The sequence below is a fragment of the Delphinapterus leucas genome, chromosome 15 (assembly GCF_059928025.1).
Source record: "Delphinapterus leucas isolate spDelLeu-1000000601 "Yukka" chromosome 15, BTC_Dleu_Yukka2, whole genome shotgun sequence".
NCBI lineage: Eukaryota > Metazoa > Chordata > Mammalia > Artiodactyla > Monodontidae > Delphinapterus > Delphinapterus leucas.
This window is the reverse complement of record NC_143143.1, coordinates 87,293,468-87,317,186: the sequence shown is the minus strand read 5'-3', so window position 1 is coordinate 87,317,186 and position 23,719 is coordinate 87,293,468. Positions and strand designations below refer to the sequence as shown.

Below are 23,719 nucleotides of genomic sequence, written 5' to 3'. Positions count from 1 at the left end.
TCACAAACTCTGCATTCACGTGAGCGATGCCTCTTGTCCAGGGCAGGGCCTGCCCCTGGGCCGTGGCTGCAGGGCCTGGCACGGAGATGGCCGTGTTCTGGTGAATCTACCACTCGCTGGAGAAGCGGGGCTGTGGCTGGAGCTAGCAGGGGTTCCGTCGGCACAGCCCCTCCCACCCCTGCCCTTCTGCCTCCCTTTTTACCAGGGTGTGAAAGGACGAGGCTGCAGCTAATACGGTTTGTTCATTTTATGAACCAAACCGTTAAACAGGTTTTAAAACATCTGCTGATGGAATCGTTCCACACAGGGAAGTACGCTCAGCATTTGTAAGCAGCGACTGACCCAAGATGCGGGGAATCGCTGCCGAAAACACCTGCAGCCCCGTTAAAATCAATAGAAAATTAGATGCTATGAAAAATGTGATACGTGTCTAATTAGTTCTAATCGGAGCAAACAGCCCCGACAAAGGGCAGCGCTCCGAGATTTCGCCAAGATTTGCCGCCTGCAGGAGGCTCTGGACCATGCCAGCCAGCCTTGCCCAGCAGACCGGTGACACGCGGACACCCCCAGGCCCTGAGCCGTGGCGGCCACCTCATCCAGGAAGTCCTCCTGCATTTGATAAGGCCCCAGACCCAGAATGCAGGGTCAACGAGCAGGCACTAAACTCAGCACAACCTCGCCAAATGAATTCCACCCCGGGCCACCCCTGCACCCCCAGCGGTGCCCAGGTCTGACCCTGGTGGAGCAGAGGGTGACCTTGAGCTCTGGAGCACTACACGCCAAGCTGGGAGCCGTGGGGGCTTCCTTGGCCAGAACCATGCAGCCCCTAGTCGTTGTCACTCCGTGCCCTGTCACCACTGTCACAGCTCAGTGGGGTCCCCTGGCCACTTGCCCCTCAAGGGTGGACGGACAGTCTCTCACCCATGCTGCCCCACAAGCCCTGGCCCAGGACCTCAGAGAACAGCATCCACTTAGGGCAGAGGATACCCCCCAGAGGAGGGCTCACAGTGGGCACTGTGGCCAATATCCTTAGTGAAGACGTGGCACAAAATTCTGCTCAAGGGTGACCAACAGCCCAAACACACCTGAGGCCCAAGACTCTGCCCTCAGAGGCCACAGGGCAGGGATGAAGCTCTACACCCCAACCCCAGTCATCACAGAGACCAGAGTGCCAAGACAACGGTCCCCTCCCCTCCAGCCCCATTCGCGCACCCTCGGGGAAGGGAGCAGCTGCCGGCCACAGCACCTCCCTGCCAGGTTCCCTCCCCTCCTGACCTGGGAGGGTGTCACTGACTCATATCTGGATCTGTTTTGTGTTTTTTACTACGGAGTTTTAAAAATGTAAACATCAACAACCTAATTTTTTTCGGTGGCAACATTACCTATTAACACTCAGATTCACCACTAAATTAATTTTTAATTCCAGATTTTGGTTAATTACCGAAATAAATAGCAAAGAATAACGGTTAGTCCTGGGAGCGAGGGCAGCCCCAGCCGAAGGAGCCTTTCCGGGGGTTCTGTTCGGGCTGCTGGGACCGTACAGGGGAGTCTCGAGGGAGACCCACAATGAAGGGGCAAAAGGAACCCGCGCCCCCCAAAACCGCTCTGTTTCTTATTATCGCCAGCACTGACCCCAGCTGGATGCTGACCAAGACCCACTCAGCCCAGCTCAATAACTTTTCTGTCTACTCCAAAAAAAGGTCTTATTTCTCAACGCTGATAAAAGTTTAATACAGAGTTGCCCGGGTTTTTAATAAACTTGTCAACAAAAGAGCAGAACAAATTGATGGGCCCCTCCTAGAGATAAATTTCACCTCAAATAGACCCAAAGAGCAGGGGGGAACGGGGCGATGGGAGACGGGGGCGGGAGGGGACGCACGATTGTTTTGCTGTCCTTTGCAAAAACAGCAAGATAGATTTTTGTGTCTTATTATCTCAAAGACAGGGCCAGGGTAAAAGCTGGTGTGATCTGAGGAAAGAGAGCGGCTTGGCTGAGAATCAGATGTGAGAGCCCTGAGGTCGGGGAAGGGGGTGGCAGCTCCGGAGCAAACTGACAGCCGATGTGTCCAGAGGTAAGAAAAAGGCACTCGGCACCACAGGGCCTCGCAGGAGCCCCACTGCATCCCATCCGCCTGCAGAGATGAACCCGGCACCGCAGGGCTCAGTGTGCAGGCGCGGCCGTGTCACCACACAGATAAACTAGCTGGAGGTCCGGTGCGGCGGCCCACGGGCCTGGGACGCGGTGGAAGGCCTGAGCCACACGCGCGCATCGCCTGTGCTATCTGTCCCTAAACTCTGCCCGAGTTCTCTGTCCTCCCCCCAGTTTGGTGAGATCTTCTGGATGGGGAGACGCGGAAGTGTAGTCTGGGCCACGGGACTGGCACCTATGCTTCGAGGGGGACTCAGCGGGCCCTATATTCCCTCACTCAGGGTCCTCTGCTCCACTGGCCTTGGGGGGCAGTTTGAAATTCCACTGTTAGAGATTCACTTTTTGGATTAAAGACGGAGAGAAAGCAAATTCCCCTGGTAAGGGAGAGACAAGCTACTGGCTGTGAGTCCTCTGGGGCACGTTGCCACGTCCAGCACAGGAGGGAATGGCCAGAGACAGATGAGGAGGGACCACAGGGAGTCGGGGCTCGGGGTACCCTAGCGCCAGCCTCTACCTTCTGCAGGACTGAGCCCCCTCCACCCCACACAAAAGCCCCAGCCTGGGCTGGGGTCCTGGCCCTCCTCAGCCCTTCAGTGGGCAAAGGCTCTGCCACGCCCTTGGATGCAGACAGCAGGAGTCTCCAGGTACCACTGGATTTGATGCCCACAAAGGGGGCAGGTGGGGAGGGGAGAACAAAACACGGGCCAGGGGCAGAGCTCAGAGCCTCACCACCTGTCCTGTCGTTGCCACCGCAGCTGCGATCCCGGGCACTACGGTGGCGGGCGGGGTGTGAGGGGGCCGCCCCGGGCCTCCCCCGCCCGGAGTCATCCGAGTTCAGCCTCTGCAACGGGACAGCTGAGAATGTGGACTATTTATACCAGCCACGCCGGACAGGCGGCTGGAGGGACACGCAGCCCGGTCGCCATATGTGGGCATGACCAACGGTGCGCAGGCCTGCCAGGGGGATGGGACCCAGAACTGCATGTCTGTCCTGGGTGTCCTTCAACCTCCAAAAGTCCCCACGGGTACGGGTGACAGGATCCGGGGACAGCTGTCCTCTCCCCACCCTACTGTTAAAAATACCCTGGTCACTGTCCCTCTGTCCCACAGAGTCCTCCCACACTGGCTCGTGCACACACCTGCCTCTGGGCCCAGCCCTCCTCACTGGCTCCCATCCCACGCTAGAGGCTTGACCCCATGGTGGGGGGACCCCAGACTCTCAACAACCAGGTCCTTTGGAGTCGCCCTGGTTGGGGAGAAGCCAGTGACCCTCCCAGCAGCACTTGTGTAGTGGGCCTTCTCTCCTTTGTTTTCTGCCTGGGCTGTACACGGGGGCCTGGGAGGTGCCTCTGTGCCCAGCGTCACTGGCCCTCACTGGCACACGCACCCAGTCAGCCCACCCCCTTAGCCCGGGAAGCAGAGCTGTCCTGAGAGTCAGTGGGGCCTCTGAAGACCTGGGTGGGTGGGCCCAGGGAGCTGGCGCCTTTGCCAGAGCCACTGCCTGAGTCTCTCCTGCTAAGGAGCAGCCGCGGGGCTGTCAGAGGCGGCCCTCTCATCCCTGCCCTTGAGATGCGCAGCCCTGCATCCCGCAGCTGCACCTCCGCACTGCAGCCACCTGGGCAGCAGCTCTGCAGCAGCCTGCACTGCTCCGCCCCCCAAGCCTCCACTGCCGGCGGGCCGGGCCTTCCCGGGGTCAGAGAGGCCTGGAACTCGGAGCACTAAAGGCAGAGTCCCCACTGCGCAGCCAGAAACACGGCCCAGGGCAGCCCAAGCACCGCCCGGCCAGGTCCTGGCCTTGCAGGGCCAGTTGAGAGAGGCCCGGAGCAGAATTCGGGCCAGAGCGAACAGCACGAGCTTCTGGGAGCTGCCGATGCTATGCTGGGGGCCCCTTCCTTTCCCCAAAGTCATGCCCACCTCTTCTCACCCGGGAGGCCGGCCGCTGATAGGACAGTGGGCAAGGCCAGGGTCCCTCAGAAAGCCCCGGGAGCCCCAGGCACGGCCACCCCGAGAAGCAGTGGACATCAAGGCGGGAGCAGAGCTGCAGTGGGTAGGAGGCCCTCTGCAATGGGACGTGCAGCCAGCCGCGAGAGGCTGAGTCAGCACAGCGCTCACACAGGACCATGGTTAACCTTTATGCTAAGGTGGAAGCAATTAATGCAACGTGCTGGCCCCGCCCTCTGGCCCCGCCCACTCCCCCGCCTCCCCAGCCTGCAAACAGCTCCAGGCCCATCTTCCCCGCCCAGTCCTGGCCCCCAGATTACTCAGGTTCCCTCATTTTTCATTTAGGACATTTGGGAGGGAAATTTGCCATTCAAGCAGTGTCCACCCTGATGGGCTGGGGCTACGGCAGCTCAAGCATCCGTCCTGCAGGTCAATCTAATCATCTCATTCACAGCTTGCTCTTCAAGATATTTTTCACGTGGGGCCGACGGCTGTAAAAGAGGTCGCTAATACCCCTTCACAGGTGCTTTCACCAAGCCCCCCCCCAAAGCCTCCTGCCATCTAGTGCTTTCTTGCACTTGACGAACCATCAAACCAGAGCCACAAGGTGTTCTTGGGAAGCCGCGCCTCGAGGGACGAGGTACGTGGCCACCTGGCTCCAGATAAAAAAAGACCCTGTTCTCCGTGCACAACACAGACGAGCACGCCCATGTGCACGCGTGCAGCATGACGGGGCTGCCCCTCCCTCCTGACCCTCACCCTGGACTCAGACCTGCTTTCCCTCCAGTGTGGAAGCTGCACGTGGAGCGTGGCTGGAGTCTGTGAGCCGTAACACAGACACATTTGACTAATTTGGCCCTGAACTGATAAGCTCAATTCTCGGACCTACTGTTTCCACCAGTGGAGCCTGGGGCCGCCATAGAACTGCCGTGGGCCAGTCCTGGAGTGTGTCCGGGAAAGCCGGGAGGCTCCGTGAGGACCTACCCCTCTGCAAGCTCAGAGAGAGGGGCACTGGCCACCTCGCCCAACCTGGGTGTCTCCCCACAGCCGCACAAAGCCACCTGGGTCCCCAGGTTGGAGGGCGAGCCCCATGGGTGTGGGGCTGTCCTGCTCTCACCCCACCCAGCTCACCCCAGGCTCCTCTCCCTCCGCTGGAGTCCCAGATCCCCCGTGCCAGTTCGTCTGGGGGGTGCCCTGTCCAGCAAAAGCCCCTCTGGGTGGAGCACAGACACCGTTCCCGCTGGCCTCTCCCCTCCCTCACACAGAAAGGCCCGAAGACCCCACTCAGCAGAATGCCATCCTTGCCTGGGGGACCGTCCCTAGCTCCTCCCCTGGAAAGCCAAGAGTCGGAGCTTCGAATACAGAAAATACAGCCCCGTCAGTGTTGCCGCGAGGCAGCAGGGCCACTGGGCGAGGGGCGCTCACCGGGGAGGGGGTCTGGCAGGGAGGCATCCCAGTGGCGCCCCTTTTTAATTCGGCAGATGAGAGACCTGACATGATTTACAGCTGAGAAGGCCGCGGCTCTCTCCCTGCAAACTCTCTAGTTTTACTGCTCAGTCAAACCTAATTCCAAAACACTAATGCTTTTATTTAAACACCACATCCTGCAATAAAGCCTTAATGTGCAGCGGGATGTATGGAGGGGAAGCAAGTGCGTGTCTGCGGCCGGCCTCAGTGGCCGTGACCGGCTACTTCCCTCCCTGTGGCCGGAGCTGGAAGCAAGCAGGGCAGAGATGACCTTCCCGGGGATACCGGGCGCTGACCCCTCTGGGCCTGGTGGCCGAGAGGAAAGCAGTGCCCAAGGACAGTCCCACCTCCCTGCTGCGGGGTCAGAGGCGGGGAGACTTGAAAACGGGGTCAGACCCTCAACTACAGTCAACTCCCCAGGAGGTGGCGGCCACACAAGAGCTTGGAACTGCCCACGCCTCCTTGTCCTCAGCTCCGAGGAAGGGCCTGAGTGGCTCAGGGAACTGGCTGCTCCCAGACCTTTCCAGCAGCTGGAGGAGGAGGCCTGCTCACTCCCTCCTCCCTGTTCCACCCCCCATCCCCAGGAGCCAAAGTCCTGCCAAAGGTCAGGGTGCAGGAGGGGCTGGGGCACCTGCCGTGGGCCCGGGCGGCAGTGCCAGGGATGGCAGGGAAGGCGGGATGACTCACACTTTGGAAAAATGGCCCTGAGGCCCATGGAGAGTGTGCCCTGGGTGGCGATGCCGGCCTCATCCCGGCTGCAGACGCCGCCGCTCCAGGAGCCAGAAACTGACAGGGCCACCCCGTCCCCCAGGGCCCCCTGCCCTTTGCCTTGCCAGGAAAGGACTCAGACTGCGCAGACAGGCTTCGAGGGCTGGCCACAGCAACTGTCCGCAGTGCCTGGGTGGCCACAGTCCAGCCATGGGACCCACAGGACATCACCCCAGCCCCTGTCCTGACTGGGACCTGGCTGGCGGCAGGGTAGGTGAGATGCGTCCTGGTCTGCACGATGCCAGCCAGCGTGACCCCGCCATCCTTCACAGACCAAAGTGCTTTCAGCTGGAGTTGCTAAAGTCAGAGAGCAGCGTGAGGCCTGGCGGGGTGCGGGGGGTAGGAGGCAGGCCCAGGTGGGAGCCGTACAGGTGCCCGAGGTGTCCTCGAAATGCTGGGCCGGGGTATTTCAGAGGAGGGAGAGAGGCCTGGGGTCAAGGGGGCTGAGCCACAGGGTGCTCTGCCTCGCAGGCGGCCGGAGAGCAAAGACCGAGTGTCTTTCCCTCAAAGATCCTCTCGCACGTGGCCGCACAAGCCCCTTCCCTCCCGGCAGCTGGCCCGTCCTTTGGGGAACAGGCTACTTTGCTTGGCCTCTGAGCAGTTTTCTGCCCCCATCACACAAACAGCCCTTTCTTCTGGCAAATGACCCTTCCAGGTGGCAACAAGTGATACCCAGAGCCCCGCTGCCCTGCCCCCCTGCCCCTGCACGCCCCCCGGGGACCCCACGCCTGCCACGGGCCACGTCCCCTCTGCTGCAGTCAGCACGCTGAATATTTAATGTCTGGCGAACGCTTCCACCTGCTGACACAGGCAAAGTGACAGAACAATACCGGCAGGGGACAGGCTGGCCACCGACGCCCAGGCAGCTTGCCACCGAGGCCCGGCCCAGCCACAGCTGCCGGCCTGTCTGTCCCCCGGGCGACCCCACAGGCACGCGCTGCCCCCTTCCTCCAGTGAGAGAGTTCCTGACCTGAAATACATACTTCTTTACATTCCATAGCTTAGCAGGTCCATATGGGCACATAAAGAAGTATGTTTCCCAAGCAGGCAGTTCAACGGCACAGCTGTGGCGCTTGGGGAAGGGTCCCCCTGAGAAGGCTGCACAGAGGCCATGGGTCTTCACCCGATCCAGTCCCTGGAGCCAGCACACCCCACCCCGCAGCCCCCAGCCCCGTCTGACCTCGGCCCTCTCCTCTCTCTCTCTCTCCCTCTCTCCCTCACACGCACGCGCGCACACACACACACGCGCGTGCACGCACTCGCGCACGGTCAGGAAGGGCAGAAGCAGACAATGCACTCCAGAAAGTCTCAAGAATCCCTCTGATCGCCACCGCAGTTGTTTAGTTTTGCGTCAACGACACAAGAAAGGACCCAGGCGGCCACCTGCCACCCTCACCCCAGGAAGGATGTGTCATTCCCTCCCAGAGACCGTGCCCGAGCCCCCGCCGGCACCCTCCCCCTCCACCTGGGCGCCCCCGTCCTGACCAAGTGCACAGGGCGGGCTGTGTGAAGAGACAGCCGCTTAGGAGGACTCCTCCATGAGGGGCCAGGGAGCAGGGTGGCCAGAGTCAACAGGGAGCTCAGCACTGCTGGCCATGAGCGCAGACGACCGAGAAGCAGACAGGCCTTACCTGGGCAGCTGGGCGGCTTCCTGGGCAGGTCCCTGATGATTCGGCCTCCCAAGGGCCAGCGCCCCTGAGAGCTGGGCTCATGCCCCTGTCTTTGAAGTTGTGCACGAGAAGGGCGGCTGCAGGTGGACCTTGCGTCCTCGGAGGGCGGCTGGGAGCTGCTGGGAAGTGGCCCGGGCCGCGGCCAGCTCCCTCGGTGCCTCGGCCTGGCCACAGTGCAGACGCCCAGCCCAGCGAGGGACTGGTGCCGGCTTGGCCTCCCGCCTCTGGCTGCCTGCCCCTCTGACCCCCTCGCTCCGTCCCTCTCTCTCTCCTCCACCCTTCCTCTGCCCTCCGCTCCTGGCGCATCCCCACCTAAAGCGATTCTTGCGCCAGTGGACGGCTCACACGGACGCCCAGGGCGGCTGGTCCTCACCTGGCTCTTTGTGGCCTGTGCCCAGCCTCCGCCAGGCCTGATCAATACCAATTTACAGTCAGACGCAGGGGCTGCCTTCCTGTTAATGAATTTCCCCGGTGCTCACCGCTTCTGATGAACCCGATAAACAGGGTTTAAGTAAACTTAGCAAGCGGCCAGCTAAGCACTTTGGAATACGTAATTGTGTCGATACTGTTTTCCACAGCATTTCAGAATTTCCCTGTGACGGAGCCGCGGACGCCCCTCCTTCCCCACCACCTTCTACGTCCACCACGAAGCCAGGAGCTTGAACACCACAAGAGTCTGTAGCAGAGTAGCGGGTCACTGGGGTCCGGTCCCCATGCAGGAAGGGAAGCCACCCCAGCCCAAGCCTGCGCTGGGAGGACAGAGGAGCCTACAAGGTGTCAGGAGCAGCGTGGGACAGAGGCCTTGCCGTGGCCCAGGTGAGACCCACAGGTGAGGAGGCAGGACAGGGAAGGAGAACGTCACTGACTGCCGGACGCTCGCTGGGGGCGGGCAGCCGACCGGGTGCAGACACAGAGGGTCTGCCTGCTGGGCCCAGGTCCTGTGTGGCTGGGAGCTGACCCCGGCCTGAGGAGGAAGCCCTGGACCCAAGTGGACTTCTAATTCTCCCTCCGTCAGCAAGACGAAGTGTGGAGTGACCCTGCCCGCCCCTCCCCACCGGGAAGCCCAGCCATCCCTGGGTGGATGGGCCCAGAGAGGGTGTCCAGCGCTGCTGCCACCCGGGGCAGGGCAGTGTCTGCAGAGCCTGCATCGTGCAGAAGCAACTGGGCGATTTCTCAAGTCCCTGGGCTTGGCAGCAGCCCTGGGCGCAGCTGGGTTGGCGTTTATATGGGGGGGGGTGGGGGAGGCGTGATCAGGGCTCCAAGGGGCACCCCCACTAAAAGGAAAGAGCCACCCGGCAGGAAGACACGGGGGAGTGATGTCCCACTTCCATGGGGCTGCTGCCATGTGTCATCTTCACGGAGCCAAGGATAAATAAAGGGCAACCGAGACAGCTGCTTGGGCCCCCCGACTTCTCCTCAAGCCCCCCTCGAGAGAACCTTGCATGATAGCTGGAGTCTGAAGTCTAAGTCTCCCGGCTACCCTCTGACCAACGAGGCCTCAGAGGATGGGAGGCATGGCCAAGGCTCAGGCCCAGGATCGCCCCCCCACCCCCATCGCCACCCCCAGGCGTTCGTATGGATGGTGTCTGGAGGTCAGGGGAAAGCTGGGAGCCCCAAAGGGCAGGAGAGTCACCCCAGGTCCAGCCAGAGCTCCAGCGAGCTTCTATCCACTCAGAAATGAACTGCAGCCACTTTTCAAAAAGTTTCCCACCTTGATAGAAAAAGGAGAACCCAGCCACCTCCAAGGGGACCCCACAGGGGCAGTGAGCTGGCACTGGGCCCCTGTGCCAAGCCCAGGCCCTTCAGCTGTGAATGCTCCCAGCCCCCAGCGGGGTGGAGGTCAGGATCTCTCGCAAGAGACCACTGGGCTGCTCCCCTCCAGCCCCAAGTCTCCGCCCACGTGCGCCCCTGCTGCGCCAGCCCAGCACAGGGACCCTCCCCACTCTGACCCGGGCTGTGAGAGCCGCAAAAGTCCAGAGTCCCCACCTGGGGCAGCCTCACCGCAGCCCCTGCTCCGGGCGGGACCCCTGCCCCCAGCGTTTCCACGGTTATTGCTGCAAGTTCCAAGGTAAGTTTCGCCTCGTTCCCACCCGAGCTGTGCTTGGCTGCGGGTTAATCACACCTTCCGCCCAGCCCCCGCGGCCCCCACCCCAGCACCTCGACCCCCGCGCACTCCATCTGGAGGCGCCGCTTCCTTGCAAAATGCCCGCATGTCAAAGTTCTTGCCTCCCGGTTGGACGCGCCCTCCCTGCCCTGCTGGCTGCTGGCTCTGCAGTTTTCCAAATGCGGACGATGCCACGAGCCAAGAGAAAACTCCAGAGCACCCCCGGCTGGAGCCACGCGGTGCCGGCACCACAGCTCCCACCTCGCCGGCGGGCACACCCCCACCGCAGCGGCCGGCAAGTTTGCGGGGGCCGTCCGGGCGGGCTGAGCGGGACTCACCGCGGAGCCCCTCCAGCCGGGCTGTCGACCGCGGCCGTGGGCTCAGGGTCGTGGCTCCCGGGTACGATGCGCCCCGTGCGGCTCCCAGAGAGATGCTGCTGCAGCCGCGGCAGCGCCATCCACCTTCTCCCGGAGCCAATCGCGAATGCAGGGGTGGGGGAGGCCGGAGCTCCCGACGCGTCCGCACTTGGGGGGCGGGGTGGGGGGGGCAGGAAGAAAGAAGACACCAGGCACCCCCCTCTCCGCACCCTTGCCCTTCCCCCAGCCCTCCTCAGCAGCGAAGACTTAGCAGGGAGGGAGATCTTGAGGGAGAGGGAGAGAGAGAGAGAGAGAGAGAGAGAGAGAGAGAGAGAGAGAGAGGGAGGGAGGGAGGGAGGGAGGGAGGGAGGGAGGGAGGCTATGCGGAGTTACCGAGAGCGACCTCGCAGCCGCACACCTTGAGCCCTCCCTGCGTGGGCTGTGTCTGCAGGACGACCCTGCACCCCTGCACCCCAGCCGGGGTCAGCACAAGGTAGAGGTCAGGTGAACAAAAGGGGAAGGTCCCAAGGGTGTGCAGGCTCACACAGGCAAACGGCCGGCCCGCACGCGAGACCCACACAGGCGGGGGAGGGGAGGGGAGGGGAGGGCTGACCCGAGGGGCCAGAGCAGGCGTGGCCCCCTCCTCGGATCAGGAGCCGGCCTCACCTTTGCAGTCCTTATATACCCGGACAAGCATCCCAAACACGCGCCCTGGCCAAGTGGCCCCTCGGGCTGTGCTCTCTGACCATATTTAGTCAAGCAGGGGAAAAAATAGCCTGTCAGCTGGGCCGCGGCTGGCCGGCCACCGGGAACAGGGTGGGAGCACCAACGCCATTGACGGCCGGTCCTGGGCCCAGGCTGCCGGCCTCTTCCCCTCCCGGCCCCTCCCCACGGGCCTCCCACCGCCGTCCCTGCCCTGCCATCCCCCTGCTATTTTTAGCCCAGCCCAGTACAGAGGCGCCTCGGCAGCCAGCCGGGCAGACACCTCTCGGCCACACAGCCCGCTCCTAGGGGTGCCCTGGGGCGACTCGGCGGCTCCCGAGACCCGCTGCCCCTTCCCCATCCTTGGCCTCCAGCGGGCTGGGCACCACCGCTGCCCCCTCCGCTTGGCCCTTTAGCCCAGAATTGGGGCCCAAATCAGGTGGTGAGGGAACAGCCAGTTTTCCAGAGGCTCCCAAGCCAGGCCCGTGATGACGACAGGTCACCTTGGACAGAGAGCCAGGTGATGAGCTGGCCACACTCCACCCTGCCTGCAGCCGGGGCCACGTGTGAGCGGGACACCCCGCGTGGGTCCGAGTGCTGGTTACGCCTGGACACCCCCTGGGCTCACGCCTGCATGATGTCATAGCTGTGTGCCGGCACAGCCCACGGGGACCGTCCTCAGGGCGCCAGGACACAGAGGCTGACCGTTCCCCGCCATGTGTGGGCCGGGCAGGTCTCCTCGCCTCCCTGGAGTCCCCCGGGACCAGGGCAGGGGACGGCAATAACGGGGTGGACCCACTTCCCCAAAGGCTAGGTGCAGGGTTCACGTGGGGAGGGGGAGGGGCAGTTAGCATCTCTGTTCCCGAAGTGCCCGCCCAGAGTGTGGGCAGTGAGAGGCCCACTGTTGTGGACAGCCATTTCACAGCCCTCCGTCCCCTGTGCCACCTTGCAGGCATGGCCCAGCCAGGGACATGGGGTGTCTGTGCCTCTCAGAGCCGGCTCCCCTGTGCCCATCCCCCCATGACAACCCAGGCCAGGCCCCTGAGCGCAGGGTCCCAGCCCTGGGACCCGGTGTGGTGGGGATGTTCTTTGTGGATCACCCCCTGGGATCCAGCCTCTCCCCCCCAGAGCGGCCCAGGGTGGGGAAGGGAAGGTGGCGCATCCCAGCAGTGGCATCCCAGCGGTGCCATGCGGGCCGGGCCGGGAGAGCAGGGGCAGGGGGTGGGGTGCCACGGGGGGGGGTCCCTGGAGCAGGAGCAGGACTGGGAGGAGTGGGGGGCTGGGGGTGGGCCCAGCACTCCCGGGAAGCTCTACGTAGCCCTCAGGTCCCTCTGGGTGCGGGGCGTGGACCCTGGGAGGTTGCAAGCTGCCCCCATCCAAGTGCATTTCTGGGAACCCAAAAGCCACGCGTCCTCCAACTGACAGTGAGAGAGCAGCCAGTGTGAGGGGCAGCAGCGGAGCTGGCGCCGCACATGCCCCCTGTACCCGCTGTTCCCCACCCCACCCCACCCCCTCTGGGCAGGCAGTGGGCAGGGGAGGGGGGACTCACAGAGGTTGAGCAGGGAGGGTCAGGGAGTCCAGGGACCCTCGGCTGGGCCTGAGGCGGGGGCCGGCCTGTCCCTGAGGCCACCCCTGTGGGTGGCGCTCTAGGCCGCGAGGGCAGGGAGAGGGTGTGGAGCAGATGCTGCAGTGAATCACCTCCATGGTCACCTCCTGTGGCAGCCCAGCCCTTCCAGACCAGGACGGGGCACAGGACTCCCTTCCCCGGAGAAGGGGTGGTGTGTGTGGACCGTCCCAGGGGTCCCCAAGGTCCCCAGGACCAAGCCAGACGACAGAGCGCTCTGTCCATTTATCCACACAGCCAGCTTCTACAGCTATTCCAGAAGCTTCTCTGTGGATTACCTCTATCTTCAAAGCACCCCTAAGAGGTAGGTATCCTGCTGTCCCCACTTTACTGGGGAGGAGCGGGGCTCAGAGGGGGAGCTGACTTGCCCGAGGTCACACAGTGGGGGCAGAGCTGGGCAGTGTCCTGCGGTCCGGCCACTGCTCCGGCCCCCTCACTGGGGCAGTAAAGACAGACCCAGCATCGCCTGCCTCGGGTGCCGAGCTTTGGATGTCCTCAGGAAGGCGGTGAGGGACGTGACGGCGCTTCTCGCGTGAGGATGGATAAGGCAACCCTCCCTCATTCATTCACCAGCAAGGATGTGCAGCTCGCCTGCCGAGACCACGTGGGGCTGGCCGTGCGTGTCCGGTGGAACATTCCACCGTGGCCGGATGTGCTCTGCTTCCCCCACGGGCCACCGCGCTGCACGTGGCTGCTGAGCTCTCACAGGGCGGCTGGCGTGGCTGCAGACCTGAATCTTCGATTTGATGTCATTCAATTAGTTTTCGTTTCGGTAGCCACATGTGAGCAGTGGCTACTGTGCTGGGCGGTAGGAGAGAGAGGACGGGGAACGAAGCAGGAGGTCCTGGGCCCACAGAGAGAGCAGTTTGGGGAAGGGATGGGCTTGTAGGTCAGAGGTCAGGGGAGGCCTCCGTCGGGGATGGAGAGGGGCCCAAAGGACGTCTGAGGTGCAGCGGCTGAATGTCTGGGGAGCACCCAGGCAGAGGGCGCTGGCAGGACAGAGGGCAGGCGGGAGGGCGGACGGACCTACGGTGGGGCTGGGCACAGGTGTGGTGCTCAGGTGGGAATGCTGCTCAGGTGGTGGGAATGCTGCCGGGGGGGCAGGGATGAGCCGCAGAGCCCCAGGCCACCAGGGGTGACGCTTCTTAGCGATGCTGCGGTCCAGCAGGGAGGGGCACTCAGGTCCTGGCCAGACCTTGAGAGTTTGTCCGCAGGATTTGCTGACCCAGGGGAGACGGTTACAGAGAAAGGGGGGAGGGTCAGGTGAGCGTTCCCCGGGGAATAGGGTACCTCTCCTGAGAAGGTGGGAGGGGAGGAAAGGGCAGGCGGGGACTTCGCTTCGTGGGAGGGACTTCTGCCCAGAGCCGGCCCACCCCCCACGGGGCAGGAGGTACCCGAGCGGCTGTGAGGGGTGGAGGTGCTCCCTGCTCAGAGCCCCTTGCGGGGCTCGGAGGGGTCCCCACGACCGGCCTGGGGGACCGTCTCCCGGTGAGGAGCCCCTGGAGCTCGGGTAACTGGAGGCAGGTGCGGTTTCTGGGTCCCTCGCCCAGTGGACCCCTCGCCCCTCGCCCCCTGAGCCGAGGTCGGGGAGCCGGGAGCAGCTGCTGGAGAGCAGTGACTTCCTGGAAGCACTGAGGACAGTAATGGAGCCTGAGCTGCCCCTGGGGGAAGTGGCTTCTGCCTGAGAGCATTTCCTGAAGCTCCATCCCTGGGGGCACAGGGCGGGGGGTTAGGGTTGGGCAGGCAGCCCTCCCGTGCATCCCACCCCATCTGCCAGCCTGGGAAGAGAGGGGGTGCAGAGCCCAGGAGGCCCCACAGAGCCCGGCTCCAGCCTCACTGAGAGACCCTCGGGGGCCTGGGTGGGACGGGGCAGTGAGAGGCCACTCTGACCTCAGAACCTCAGCTTCCTTGTCTGCGAAGTGGGGCCACAGCCCCTCCCGGGTGGTGAAGAGGCTGTGGTGTGGATAGAGCCCCTGGCCGAGGCCCCAGCCAGGGAAGCCCCCAGACAGGCTCACTGTCTCACCCACCAGAGGAGCTACTGGATGGATGGGTGGATGGATGGATGACCTCATCAATGGATCAGTCAATCCCTCGGCCACTGGGCAGCCGGGGCAGTGGGCAGCACGTGGGGGGCAGGGTGAATATGGCTGGACCCATGTCAATGTACGTTCAGCTCTGGGGGTGGAGGTGAGGCTGGGGTCTTATTTGGAGCGGGGAAGGGCAAGGCTGGGCCAGTGCCCTGGGAGCCACAGTCAGAGGGCGGAAGCCCCTTCACCCTAGCCTGGGCACCCACCACCCCAGGAGGCACCCAGAGCCGTTCGAAGCATCAGTCCCGGGTCAGCGCCGTCCCCTCTGACGAGACCCTGTTCCCGCTCACTTTGCTCTATCCTGAGTCTTTAAACAAAACAAAATAAATCCTAGGTTTTATTTTAATATTTCATTTGTACTCTCCAGCAACAGCCAACACAGTCTCTGCAATGGCCTCTCTCTGCTGAGATGAGCCCAGCTTTCCCATTGGAGCACCTGAGCAGTCAGACGTCTCTCCAGCGAGTCCACGGAAGACGCTCGTCGTCACCGGTCACCAGAACAATGACCGCAGAGGGACACCGCCTCACACCACCAGGACGGCTGGAAAAAACAAGAGCCCCAAACCAGAACATAACAAGTGATATTGTTATCAGCGAGGATGTGGCGAAATTTGAACGTCAGGTGTTGCTGGTGAGAATGTAACACGGCGCAGCCACTGTGGAGAATCGTCTGGCAGCTCCTCAAAAAGTCAAACCATCACAAGCAGCAATTCTGCTCCTCGGTACGTGCCCCCAAATGAAACAAGGACCCAAACAGGCACTCGCACGCGAGGGCTCACGGCAGCCAAATGGGGAAACCCAACGCCGGCTGCCAGTGGGCGGACAAACCGCACAGTGAAGGGATCCAGCCACACTGGCCACAATGTGGACCCATCTAGGAGACACGGTGCTGAGTGAACAGGCCCAGACGCAGAAGGCCGTGTGTCGTGCGATCCCATTACACGAGCCACCAGGGCAGGAGAAGCCACTGAGACCGAGCAGACGGAGGGAGGGGGAGACCAACCACCTGATGGGAACTGGCCCCCTTCGCGGGGAGGAGAACGTCCTGGAACCAGAGAGAGGTGGTGCTTGCACGGCGCTGTGACTGTGCTAAATGCCACGGAACTGTTTGCTTTTAAATAGCTAATTTTATGTTGTGTGCATTTCACCTCGATTAAAAAACAACAGAAAAAGATAAGTGAGCTCAGGGTCCAGCCCCACCCCCTCTCCCCACTGACCCCCACCGCCTGGACGCAGGACCACCCAGACCCGGACACGGCCCCTGGGCTGTGAAGACTGAGCTCCTGCTCTCTTAGGGACCTGAATGATGGACTCCAACCTTATCTGTCCCAACACCCCGACACCTGGCTCCACTCAGGCCGGGGAGGGGGCGGCAGGAGCAGGGAGGAGGGGGGTGCAGGCGGCTGCTGGCCCCCTGGGCTAAGGATGGCCACGGGCACAGACTTTGGGAGGGTGTCACATTGCCCAGTCCCGTCACTGCTGGAATATTCCCTGTGGGATGGACAGAATAACGCCCCTCCCCAAAGAGGTCCACATCCCGACCCCCGGAACCTGTGAATGCATCACCTCCTGTGAATGCAGCTTCTCTCCTGCCTGGATGGCGAGACCACAAACCTGGAGGCACAGAGGGGCTCCTATAGCAACTCGGGGGTGTCTGCACTCAGCCGGTCGAGAAGACGTCCACCCGCAGGACTTCTTGGGGCCTTTCTGAGGCCAGTGCCAGTGTGCATGTCGAGTGCCCAGCAGCCCAGCCTCAGCTGACCACCCCCTGCTCTGCTTGCCCATACCCTCACCCGCCAGCACACACAGGCACACGGCAAACCCCAGTGCCCAGACCCTCAGGTACACAAACGTGCATACATAACCGTGATGGCAGTGGGAAAACCTCCCTGACAGCTCGTAAAGAAAGTTAGATTTCATTGCCATGATGTCAGCAGAGAGCAATTTGCTTCCAGAGACGTCCCATCCAGAATGGTGACAGCTTCGCCATCATGGAGACGCAGTATACTTCGGGGACCTGGCCATGTGGCACCACCGGAGCCCCTATGAGGGTTAGTGCAGCTTCGGGTCAGCAGGGAGGCCTTGGACCTGCCCTGCAATGAGCCCCCACCAGCCCAGAGCTCCGGGGGGAGGTAAAGGAAGGCCCCGAGAGCAAGGGGCACCGGAGGGGAGGAGTGCTGGGGGTCCAGGCTGAGCTCCGAGCCCTCAGCGGTCACCCTCCTGCTCTGAGGGCAAAGACCATCCCGCTCCTTCCTCCGCCTCCCTCTCCACGCCTCCGTGTGTGCAGGGGGTGACAAGGGCTTCTCCACCCACAGAAGCCTCCCCCATGCGGAGGACTCACACGGACTCATCTTAGAAGAAAATGAACTGAAGCCAGGGAGTTTGCTCTGAGCCCCAACGCCGGTGCCCTGCCCCCTCCTCACACAGACATGCCCACAGAGGGACCCTCACCACCCGGCTGACCTCGACATCGCCCCTGAGGACAGGGCTGGTACTCCCACTTCTGCCCGTGGCTGGTCCTACAGGGAATGAGAGGCAGGAAGGCGAGGAAGGGGGGTGGCCAGGTCCCCTCACCCCACTGGGTCCAGTGGCCCCCTTGGGGAAGTATTTTTCTGGGTCAGTCAACAGACTCCTATTTCCAGGGAGAAAGAAGCCCCTGATCATAAAGCCCGGGCAGGGGTGTGGGGAGGTTCGGGGTCCGTTTCTGGTGGCATTTTAAGGAACCCTGCCTTAAATGTGGAAACTCATCACAGCCGAAAGCTTTCCCGGCTCCTGCAGAGATGCAGCCGTCAGAACAGTCTGTAAAACAGAGGGGCTCACAGCTCTGCAGGCGGGTCCTGGTGCCCAGCACAGCTGCGGGACCGGGCAGCTGGTGGCCTCACTTCCCCGGGCTGCCTGCCCTTTCTGGGGGCTCCTGCCCCGTCACGGTCATCACGTGGTCATCCCAGTCACCACAGCCAGTGCTGAGTGCTGTGCGAAGCCTGGCAGAGGCCTGCTCTGCTCTCCCAGGAGTCTGGGGAGCAGCTCAGAGTGGGAAAAACATGGCCTTGGTGGCCAAGAGAGCCAGGGAGTTGGGAGACAGGCCGTGCGCAGGAGGGCTCTGGGGGGAGAAGGGGAAGGGTCCCAGATGCCCACGATCATCGTTCATCCTGCGTTTGCAAGCAGAGCCAACTGTTTCCAACCCTGACTCCAGCTCTGCAGCGCACCTCCGAGGGCCCTGAGCCGGTGTGGACACACAGAGCAGACCGGGCGGGAGAGCCCCGTCTGGCTCTCTGGCGGGAAAGCCCTTCTGACTACAAGTCGCACGTCCCTCTTCCTTCTGCGCCGAGCAGAGCTCCCATCCTCCATGTGACACGGGAGCTGGCTTCTGACCTACAGGGTGAGGGGAATTGACAGAAACACAGGCATTTAGACCTTTGACCTGAAAACCCATTTAGCCCCCAAAACGTTTCCCCTCCATAGTGTTGGACGTGGGGACAGAATGTCCACCAGGTGGGCAAGCGTCACTTTACCTGGCCACAGGCTCCGGCGCATTTGGCTAAGTGGACTCTTTGTGTCCAATGCCTGGACACGCCCTGTGCGCCATCCCTTCCCACCCGCTCCGGGCAAACGCAGGGGCGATGGCTGAGGGGCACCTGTTTCCTGCCCCCTCCCCTCCCTGGGGAGCCCCTCAGAGAACTTCTCTCCCCAGGTAGACCTCAGGGCTCTGGGGCTGCCCTGTTGGATGCCCCAGGCCCAGTGGGGCCCAGAGCCCTGGTCATTGCCCAGCGGTGCGGGCAGGGCCCCAGAGCCCCTAATGCTCCGTTCACGCCAGGTTGCTATCTGCTTGCTAAGGCTAGCGGTGGGGGGCATGGGGGTGGGTGCGGGGGGGTCCCACCACTGGGAGCCCAGCCCGGAGCCCTGAGACAAAGGGAGCCTGGGAGTGTTGATCCAACAAGACCTCAGCCACAATTAGCTGGGTCCCTCATCGCTGCCTTATAAATATTCATTCTGCCATTGTTATAAAGGTGCTTTAAAAAAAAAACGCCAAACTCACGTGGAGTCAGGGACTGAACCGCTGCCGACACGCAGGCCGCCACGCCAAACCCCCTGTTGACGAGCAGCACAGTCGCCACCGGGATGGCTTCTCAGGGCCCACGTGGGCGCTCTCTGGGGTTTTGCTTAATTTGGGACAGTTTTTTTTGTTCCCTGCATGTAACATTTATAAATGTCACAGTGTGCCCAGGATGCTCTGTGCCTGTGGGCGTGGCCTCCCAAGGGGGCGGGCCCTGCAGCCGTGTGGAAGGGGTGCTGTCGCCCTCCCCTCGGGGGACCCTCCTGCCTCCACTGGGGGGTGGCCTCCTTCACTTCGGCTTCCACACCCCGAGGCCGGAACCCCCGCCCGCTCTGCCAAGTTGTTACGGCCCATCTCGACCCCCCCGAATGAGCACAAGGATGTCTGCGCCGGATTGGATCTAGGATAGAGCCGGAGGTCGCCTAGTCTGGCCCTCCTGTCACCAGTAGCTGGATGCTTTGCTTAAATGCTTCCTGTGATGGGGTGCTCACTACTTCAGAGGTGCCCTCCCTGCCTCAAGGGAGCCGGTGATGGCAGGTCACACAACAACGATGCTGACCATTGGTCAGGCTATTGAAGCCCGGCGGGTGGCAGGCGCAGGGGGAGGCTCCTGAACCTGCACGCCTGTAAATGCCACCATCCCCAAAGCCAGCCACAAGCACAGCATCAGCAGAAGGGACGGCCGCCCTTCACAGCCACAGACCCCCAGTATGTGCTGGGGGAGAGTGACCCCGGCCTGGCTGCAGCAGCCTCCCTCCCTCTCCACCTGCCCTTCCTGGCACAGAGGCTGCTCCGCTCTTGGGCCCCTCTCTGGGGCCACGTCAGACACGTCCACAGAAGGCTGATCACAGACGGACACTCGCCATGTCCGGCTCTGCCCCAGCGAGAAATCCTGGGCCTGGTGGGGCAAAGGCTGCCCCATCTCCGGCTCCACCACTGGTGACGGTCAAGGGGATGCCAGTGGAGGCTGGTGCGTGTCCAGCAGGAAGTTGGGGTCTCATCACAGGGTTCCTGACAGAGGCCCCAGCATCGCGGGCAGGGACGTCTCTACACAAATCCCCCAGCCACACCAGAGCCTCCCAGGTCAGCCTCCCAACTCCTCATAAACACGGCCCCTCCTGGCCCTGCAGGCGGGTCTCCATCAGCCCCGGACGTTAGGGTAGGCGGACGTGCCTCAGGGCAGGCACGGCCCAGCGCCTGGCCTAGAGAGGGGGCCGGGTCAACCCGCCCACAGCATCCGGGTCAGGGCCAGTCCCCCCAGAAGAGGATGTACCGCGTGTACCGCTCGGGCAGCTGCGCCCGGCAGCGAGGCCTGCGAGTGGACCCCTCACTCCGTCCGCGCCCTGCGCGTCAGATGCCGAACCTGCATCCGGCCGTGGCCATCCCCCGCTTCCCCTGGAGCACCCCATTGGCCTCTGCCCTGGCCAAGTTTCTAAGCATCTGGAACAACAGAAGTTCCCAGGCTAGGGTGGGTGCGGCCACACTCCGGGGCCCCTGAGGAAGCTTTTGCTTCTTGACAGTGCGGGTTCCCTGATAGCAGGTGTTCGGACAGTGAGAACCGGGGCCCTGCAGAGAGCCGTCCCACTTAGCAAATGGAACCCTGCTCAGCCCTGACGGATGGCTTAGCCGGATCGTAAAACTCCGGCGGAAGTCAAATTCAGGTTCTCAAAACCTTGGAGATATTCCTTGAATTTATTATGTGACCTGATAAATTATTGAATCCGAGTCCTCGTGGACCTGGAACAGGCCTGGCAGGCGGGCTGTAACACTTCGAGTCCCGAGGGTCGCGGCGCTCGCCTGCTGTGAGCTAAGGTTCCCCGAAAAATGTTCTTCTGGGAACTTGCGCTGGAAATCCAGAATCCCCGGGAGGCTTTCCCGAGGTCAGAGGGCAGAAAAGCCTGAGAGGCCCCCAGCGTGGTCTTTGGGACCCTCTGTCCCCCTCGGCCCAGGGTCTCGGCTGTTTCTCTGGCCACCCCTCCCTGGGGAGCTCCCCCAATTTCCTTTGAAAACAAACCTGTGGGAGGCGGAATCCCTGCACCATGCCCCCCAACCCCGCCAGGAACGTGGTGGGGAATCACTCCCAGGCTTAGGGCGTTAATCTACCAACTGCAAGTTCATCAGAAGGAATGTTCTGCCGGGTGAGCCAGCCCTAATCAGGCGAGCCCGTCAAAGGGAGCAGCACCAGAAACACGTTGTCCTGCTGGTCTCAGGGAAGGAACCGACAGCCAGGTTGTGACCGGCCCATGGGGCCACGTGGCAGCTCCCAGCCCCCAGCCACAGACAACGCGGAGTTGCAGGAATGAATCCCACCAATAATCTCACCGAGCCTGGAAGAGACCTCAGCCCCGGCCACACCTGATTTCAGCCCAGGGAGACCCCGAGCACAGGAGCCACGCCGGGCTTCTGAGCCACGGGGACTGTCAGAGAATAACTCGGTGGTCAGCTGTCCCGCAGGGCAGAAAACTAACAAAACGCTGAATCTCAAACTCAGGACACAGTTCAAGTCACGTCCATTGGCTCCCCTAGGGAACCTGGGCAGGAGGTCTCCGCGTCCTGGGCCCCTTCCATCTCCCTGGGGCAACTGGGCCATGTTGAGAAGAATGCTGACGTACGCCTAGGCTCCGTGGGAAGGGCACCACGGGGCAGCGATGCCCCGTGGGCGGTAGCACGTGGGCCATATATGCAGGTTCAGCTCCACTGAAGGCTCACAGTTTGAGGGGCCGTATGAGAGCCTGCTGGGGAGATGCCCCGACAGGTGCTTCCTGCCCACGCCCCAGCCCCCACCCCCAGGACGAGAAGAGAATAACAGATCCTGTGTGTCACGGGCCCGGCTATTTTCACTGAGATGATGGATAGTCAGTCCTGCTTTCTGGTCCGGGCCGCAGTGAGCGTCTTGCTCCAGGACAGCAAAACTGGGAACCACAGCTGCTGGGGGTCCCATCCACGGCGATGTGAGGAGCCCCCGTTACCCTCCCCTACCCCCGTTCATGACTTGGTGCAGGTCCCCCTGGTCCGTTGCCTCTCCTCCCCCAAGATCCTTCCTGACCACCAACTCCTTCCCCAGCCAGCCCTCCACTAAGCTAATCTCACCTAGATTTTTGAGATTGTCAATCAGCTAAATCGTGCTGGTGTTGGGGTCGTTGCCTGATGGGGCAGAATGACTGCAGCCACAGTGGGTGAGGCAGGGTCAGCCCAAAGGGGCACCCACGTGGGCGCCCTCTGGGGTTTTGCAGTGGGGGGATCTCTGCAGTGCGCTAGGCCCAGGACTAACTGCAGCCCCCCTCTGGGGCCCGCCTGTGTAGGGGGCTCAGCCCCCGGAGGCCTCCACCCCTGAGGCAGCCTCTCCGAGCCCCAGGAGTGACCTTCGCCAAGGCTGCGAAGCCTGCAGCCAGTTCTGCTGAAGCACCGCGCGTCCACGGTTATGAGCTATTTTATTGCCCAGTCAGTAAAAAACCTTCCGATTAGGTCATTGCAGAGGCAGGCGGATGCCAAAAAATATAAATTTCCTTTTGTCCACCACTGACCCCTCCACCTCCACGCCGGCCTCCATTCTGGTTCCTTCCCCGTGTTTTCATTAATTACTGAGACATGGCAGCCATGCCAGGCTGCTTCCAGGCCCCAGGGCTCCTTTCCAGAGGCCGGGGGTGGGGGGTGGGCAGGTGGTGCTGGAGGACATGGGGGTGTTCTCGGCTGGCTCTGGGATGGGGAAGCCCCCTGCAGGCCGTGCCTCTGAGTCTGGCCCCTCCAACCAAGGGTGCAGGCACAGGGGAGGGCCCCGGCTGAAGGCTGTGCCCACGGGGGCCGGGGCCCCTCTCCAGGAGCCGGGGTCTCCCAGAAGCAGCACCAGCCCCCTTGAAGCGGGTCCTCTGCGCACCTTTACACAGACTGCACTGAGGTGGGGGCCTGTCCATTCACACGGTCATTCAGGAGACGTTGGCTGGGCCCACACCACGTGCCCTGTCTGCTAAGCGCTGGGGCTCTGACCCTCCTCTGTGAATCGGGTGGGCTCGGCACCCTGCCCCTGGAGAGGGGGCCTGGCATAGGGGATGGTGTAGATTCAGACCCAAATGCCAGCTCAGACACAGCCCAGGCCTCCCCAGCCGAGAGCCCAGCTTAGAATCAGTAGTGACGTGGTAAGAGCATGGGGACAGGGCAGGGAGGACTTCCTGGAAGCGGTGGCATCCATCTCCAGGTCAGGGCTCAGGCCGTCTCTCTAGCTCCTGGGTGAGGCCTGCAGACCTCCCTGCAGAGCCAGCCCAGGGGCACTCGTCCAGCCGGGGGCAGAGGCGCCCAAGCGGGACACTCTGGGAGGCGGAAACCACCGTGGACTCCAGCTCCACCTCGGCACCTGTTGGGCAGACTCAGAATAGCCTTTCCCAAGAGGTCAGGTTGGGCTGGGCGATCGGAGGGCTGGGCGGGTTGGGGGGCCCTGGGGGGTGCTGGAGGGCAGCTGCCGCAGTCACTTTCCCTTTTAGGCCGAGGGGGCTGTCCCGCCCGGCCTGGTCACGCCCCCACAGCTGAGCAGCGAGGGCCCAGCAGACAAGCAGGACAGCACTTTGAAAGTCACATGACGTGGGGCACCCTCAACCACTTCCATCACAGCGGTCCGCTGGGGGGCTGTCCCCCCAGAGCCCAGAGCACCCTGGCTCCTTCCTGGCATGTTCCAGACGTGCCCGAGCATGGGACTGGCACGTGGTAGATGCTCAGTAAACCTTTGCAGGCCCCGTGACGGGAGTTGGGGCAGCAGAGTCAGCGACGCCTCAGACACCAGCTCGGCCCGGCTCCCCTGCAGGGGTT

The 23,719-nt window shown here is 62.6% G+C and overlaps 1 pseudogene; it reads left to right on the top strand.

The window, feature by feature from the left end:
• Positions 1–10,205: 10,205 nt before the first annotated feature.
• LOC149747526 (uncharacterized) lies at positions 10,206–14,654 on the top strand (annotated as a pseudogene).
• The last annotated feature ends 9,065 nt before the right edge of the window (positions 14,655–23,719 follow it).